Here is a 6,698-nt window from a genome sequence, read left to right as displayed (position 1 = left end):
GATTATTTTTCTTTCCCCATACTTTACCCCCAGCAGGCTGCTGTGATTGTCAACAGCAGCAGGTGCCACTTTGAAGGTTTGATAAAAGCAGATGAAGATGCTTAAAGAGGTCTGTTTACTGAAAATATCTGGTAACAAACAGGAATATATGTGAGTAAATATAGTGTGTTATCCTGATTTTTAAAAATAAATGTTATTTTTAAATAACTAATTGGTTGTTTTCAAGGATTGTTTTTTTCCTGGTGTAGTTTTAAGATGCTAGTAAAAAATTTAGAGACAACTTAAAAAAAAAAAACCTTAACCTTTATTTCTCACAGCTAAAATAGAAACTGGTTTAATTTAGGGCATCTGGTTTGATGCCAAAAGAATTCTTATACTCTGTAGCCATAATTTTTACTCATTGGTCACTCCCTATGAACTCAGTTATTCTCTCATTAAGAAGGATGGATAACTAAGAATGAGTGCCAAGCATGCTTACTGGCTGGGATAGAAGAGAAAAGTAAAATTGAAATTTATTTAAATATTGGAGAACTAGTCTCATCTGATACTACGTTCTGCTTTGATTTCTGTGACACTGTTCCCTCTTGACCCTCATCCTGTATGGGGTTTTCATTTGTCCTTTGTTAGTCTCTATTGGCTATTTTTTTGATGCCAAGAGTTCTTAAATTTTGGTTCCTTAAAGTTCTCTTCTTGGACCTGTTCTCAATTTTTATTCTTTCATTAGGAAGAACAACACATTTATGGGATTTCAGCTACTATCCTTATGTTGGCAATTCCCAAGCACATAAGGGGTCTCAATAAATGGCAGATGTTTGTATGATCAGTATTTCTGGTCTCTACTCATTTCTCAACTTTTAACGATGCATATCTATCAGGATGGCCTGCAATCCATGTGAGCTCAAATTTCTCAATCTTAAATCAATACTTTTTACACTTCCTCTCCTGTCCTTTCAAAGCTGCTGTTCATCCAGGATTTCCTGTTGTTCTATACACTAAGAAACCTCAGGGTCATTCTTGACTTCTCATTGTTTCTCTTATTTATCCAAAATGCTTACATTCAATTTTTAAAAAGAAAGCTACAGACCAATATTTCTTATGAACACAGGTGCCACAACTCCATGAGCTCTACTTCACACCCTTTAGGATGCCTATCATATATAAATAGATAGATAGAGATAGAAAATAACAACTGCCATTGGGATTCTGGAGAAATTGGAACCCTTGTGCATTGCTGATGGGAATGTAGAATGGTGCAGCTGCTGCACAAAACGGTATGGAAAATATTAAACATAGAATTACCATAGGATCCAGCAATTCTACTTCCAGGTATGTGCTCAAAATGACAAAAGCACAGACTCGAACAGATAGTTATACAGCAATTCCCCCCCCCCCCCTGGTACCAGGGATTGGATCCAGGGGCTCTTAACCACTGAGCCACATCCCCAGTCCCTTTTTTTGTTTAAATTTTGAGACAAGGGCTCACTAAGTTGCTGAGGCTGACTTTGAACGTGCGATCCTCCTGCCTCATTCTCCCAAGCCACTGGGATTATAGGTGTACACCACCACTCCTGGCTACAGCAATTTTTAAAGCAGCATCATTCACATGGCCAAAAGGTAGAAACAACCCAAATATGCATAAATAAATAGATAAACAAAATGTGGTATGTACATACAAAAGGAAGAAAATATATGTTATGAATGGATGACTCTTGAAAACATGCTGAGTGAAATAAGCCAGGCAAAAATATTATGGAATTTTACTAACTTGAGGTACTTAGAATAATAAAAGGGACAGAAAGTGGGATCATGATTCCAGGGTCTGGGGTGGGAGGAGGGAACAAAAAATTACTGTTTTGAGTACAAAGTTTCAGTTTGGGATGATGAAAAGGATCTAGAAATGGATAGTGGTAATGGTTGAACAATATGAATGTATGAATGTATGCCCCACAACTCCATACTTAAAAGTGGTTAAAATGACACACTTCATGTTATCTGTTTTTTGCCACAATAAAAGTCCTGAAAATCTTTAAAAATCCATGAGCATAGAAGTGAAAAAAAAAAAAAAATAGCAAATGAATCTGGTGTTATAAAAAGTATAATACATTGTGACTTAGGTTTATCCCAGGAATACAAGGTTGGTTCAAGATTTCAAAATCAACCAAAAAATTCACTATTGCCAAATCAAAAAGGAGAGAAAAAACATGTTAATAGAATGTGAAAAATATTTTATAAAATTCATTCTTTTCATGTTAAATGTTCTCCCCAAAAATGAAAAAGAAGGAAACTTCCCCAATCTGATAAAAAGAATCTGAATAAAATCTATGGGTAGCTCATATCATACTGGTAAAAGACTTTCCCCTCAGATCCCGGATGGAACAAGTATGTCCATTTTTATCATTTCCATTCACATCCATACTAGAGGTCTTAACCCTTACAATAAAGCAAGAGAAAGAAAAGGTACACATATTGGAAAGAAGCCATAAGTTGCCCTTATTCCTAGATGATACAGTTATATGTGTAGAAAATCCCAAGGACTCTTAAACATCTTCAAATGTTTATAATCAAATCTTAGGAAAGTCACTGATGTAAGGTCAATCTAAAAAATGAATATAGTTCTGTATGCTGGTAAAGAAAAATTGGAAACTAAAGTTTTAAAAACTAATATTTATAAAAGCATCAAAAAACAGGAAGAACTTAAGCCTAAAAAGAAAGATGTATTCACTGAAAACTGCAAGACATTCCTAAGAAAAAGAAGATTTAAATGGAGAGATAAACTGCATCCACGAATTTAAAAACTCACTATTGCTCTGAAGTCAATTCTTACTAAGTTGATCTCTATCTATAATGCAATTCTAATGAAAATCCCAGCAGGGTTTGTTTTTCTGCAGAAATTAGTAAGTATATTCTAGAAAACATATGGAAAAGTAAAGACTGTATAGCCAAAAAGAGTTTAAAGAAAAAAAAAATGTTGAAGGATTCATATTACCCAATTTCAAAACTGACTTTTAAGCAGTTTGAACAATAATCAAGAATGTGTGTTTTTGACATAAAGATGGACAGGTAGATTAGTGGAACAGAATATAGAGCAGAGGAACAGACCCATAAACAGGTGGCTAATTTTTGGCAAAGGCACCAAGATAATTTAATTAAGAAATTATAGTCTTTGACACAAATGGCAGTATAGCAATTGTATATCCATATACAAAATAAATAAAACCCTCAATCCTTATCTCACCACATACAAAATTTATTAAAAACTAATCATAGACCTAAATATGAGATCTAAAAGTATAAAACTTACAGCAAAAAACATTGGAAATATTTTGATACAGTTAGGCAAATTTTTCTTGGAGCAAAACCACTACTGCCTAGGAAAAAAATTAATTTGATTTCATCAAAATCACTTTTTTTTCCTTAAAAAAATAAGAAAGTGAAAGGCAGGACATATACTGAGAGGAAAATAAGTGCAGAACACATGTCTGACTTGTATTCAGAACATAAAAGAGCTCTTACAACTCAAAAGTAAGATGACAGCCCTTTTAAACGTGGGGAAAAGAGTTGAACAGACACTTCACCAAAGAAGATAGATGAAACCAAATAAGCACATTAAAAATTGTCAGCATCTTTAAGGACACAAAACCACTGTGCAGTATCACTACAGAGCAGAAGAATGGCTAAAATTCAAGAGACAGGCAATACCAAGTGCTGCTGAAAATGCAGAACTGCTAGTATGTATATTGTTAGGAATGAAAAATGACAGGGCCATTTTGGAAAATAAGTTGGCAAGTTTTATACAAAGTTAAGCATCCATTTACCACATGATCCAGCAACCCCACTCCTACTGGTTTCCCATGAAACCATATGTCCACACAAAGAAGGGTATGTGAATGTTTACAACAGCTTCATTGATAATCACCAAATATTGGAAATAACCTGAAAGTCCCATCATCTATTGAATAAATGTGATATTTTCATACAATGGATGATACTTATCAGTAAAAATTAACTACTGATACAACAACATGGATGAATGCAAAGGCCTTATATACTAAATGATCAAAGACAGCTACAAGCCATGATCCATTTATGTGACATGTTGGAAAGGGCAAAAGAATAAGCAGAGCAGTTTCAAGAACTGACCCCATGAGTGGTAGACAGCAAACAGGAATGGAGTATCTTTCTGAATAATGAAAATGTTTATATTTTAATTGTGGTACTCTATACTTCCAACTATATACATTTGTACTTAGTACTGGTGTGCATTTACATCATATGCAAATTCATATTGTATAAAAATCACACAGAATATTTAACCATGAATCCCACTATTATGTATAATTATAATATGGCAATAAAATAATAAAGGTATACAAACAACTGCATACATTTGTCAAAACAACCAACTGCACAATAAAAGGGTGAGATTTATTGTATGTAAATTCTCAGTAAGTCTAATTTTTAAAATATCTATGATTTTTTAATGATTAAGAGACTTAAGAGAGAAAGCATTTTTAAGAATTATCAGTATTACTAATAACTTAAAATTCATTACATGTCTACTGTACTGGTCCTTTGCCCACATTGAGTCATTCAGGCTTTGTAATTAAATTAAGTAAGATTTCTTTTTTTTTTATAGATGAGGAAACTCATTTGAAAATGTCATTCTCCATGTTGCCCTGACATGAGAAATAGGGACTTTCAAAATCTAAAATTTTTCCCTTTTCTGTTATGTTTTATTGCATCTCAAGCATTTATTTAATACAAACATATTAACTGTACTTACATTAATGCATGTGATCCTCAGAATAATCTCACAAGTTATGTATCATTGTGCCTATTTTCAGATGTGGCAACAGAAAATAAATAATTTGTGTGAGTCACATGGCTCCTAAGAAGGGAGGCCGATCCTGCAGTGACTCAAAGCTCACAATGAACTAGTCTTTAATTCTCTGTGTGTCATCTAATACAACTATTTGTGGACACCGAAATCTGAACTTCATAGAATTTTTTAAAATATGTTTAAAGACTTTTAAATTTTTATAGGGTTGCAAAAAAAATATACAGGGAGGTCCAGCACACCCTTCACTCAGTCTTCCCTAATAATAACATCTTTGCATAACTGTAATACACAATCAAAACCAGGAAACTGACATTGGTAAAAGCCACGGATCTAGGCTTCATCAGTTTACAAGACCGTGTGTGTGTGCGCGTGTGTGTGTGTGTGTGTGTGTATGTGTGTGGTTCTATGCAATTTTATCAACTTGTGTACCACCACATTCAAGATACCAAACAGTTCCATTAGCACACTTTTTCGTGCTACCCCTTTATAGCCACTCTCTTGCCTTCCCCCAGTTCCTGGTAGCCACTAATCTTTTCTCAATTCTGCTAATCTAAGAATTTTGCATAAAGACAAATTATAACTTGTGGGGAGGAGCTAATCTTTTTGCTGTTCTGAGCTACTATTGTCAACTTGCTATTGTACGTATTGTTATGTGTAAGGGCATAAATATATCATGTTTGTAAAATTCATTCTGTACAATTGCAGCTCAAGGTTGCTCTTCTGTGATATATGGGATATTATGTTTTAAAGACCATCTTGGAATACAATTAGAGAACTTAGAATTTTCATGTACTAGGACCTATTTTAATATTTTACGTTTGCTAAAACGTTAAAGATTTTTAAAAAAGAAAAATCATATGCAATGTAATCATATGAGTTTTTTTTTTAACTCTACATGATTCCCTGGAGAACATTCCAAGGTGTTGCACATATTGCTGGTTCCTTTCTTTCCCTTTTTGTTGCTGAGTAGTATTCCACAGTATAAAGATCCTGCCAAACCATTTATCCACTGAAGGATATTTGGGCTGTTTCTAATTTGGGGACTATTGGGAATATAGCTGCTATAAACATTTGTGTACAGGTTGTTGCATGAACATAAGTTTTCATTTCTTTTGTATAAAAACTCAAGTGCAACTGCTAGGTCTCATGACAAGTACACATTTTGTTTTTAAAATGCACTGTACTATCTTACATTCCCACTAGCAATGTGAGTGATCCAGTTTCTCCATATTCTTGTCATTGTTGATGTTAACACTATTTTTTAGTTTAGTCATTATCACTGGTATGTAGTGATAAGTCATTGTGGTTTTGTTTTTCCTTAATAGCTAATGATGGTGAAAATTTTCATGCTCTTTGCCATCTGTATATCCTCTTTTATGAAATGTCACTCACTGTCTTTTGCTCATTTTTACATTGTTCTTTTTAATACTGGGTTTTGAAAGTTGTTTACATACTATAGATACAAAATCCTAGGTTAACATGTGATTTGAACATATTTTCTTCCTATCTGTAGCTTGTAATTTTCATTCTCATAACAGGGTATAATTATGCTTTATAAACTATTCAATAAACAGTAATTTTCTAAGCCTCCTTAAAAGTGGCTTATTAGTGGTGGAGAAACTATAATCTCTAAAGTATGCTGTGTTTTGTTTAAAGAGGTCTAAGGTGGCTTAGAATAAATATGATTTGTTTTGCCCAATTTCCTTGTGTCTTGTTTTCATAAAAATATTAAAATAACATAGTATCTAAAGTTCTCATAGTATCTTAAAGTTCTTTAAAGGCCTTTTCCTTCAAAGGAAGTATTGAAACCTGAAGTATTGTACTAGGATAAGAATATTCCTCTTCTCTGCTTTTCTGA

This window comes from Sciurus vulgaris, assembly GCF_902686455.1.
Source record: "Sciurus vulgaris genome assembly, chromosome: 7".
In the NCBI taxonomy this organism is placed as follows: Eukaryota; Metazoa; Chordata; class Mammalia; order Rodentia; family Sciuridae; genus Sciurus; species Sciurus vulgaris.
The sequence above is the reverse complement of the archived record's forward strand: the minus strand, read 5'-3'. Positions refer to the sequence as shown.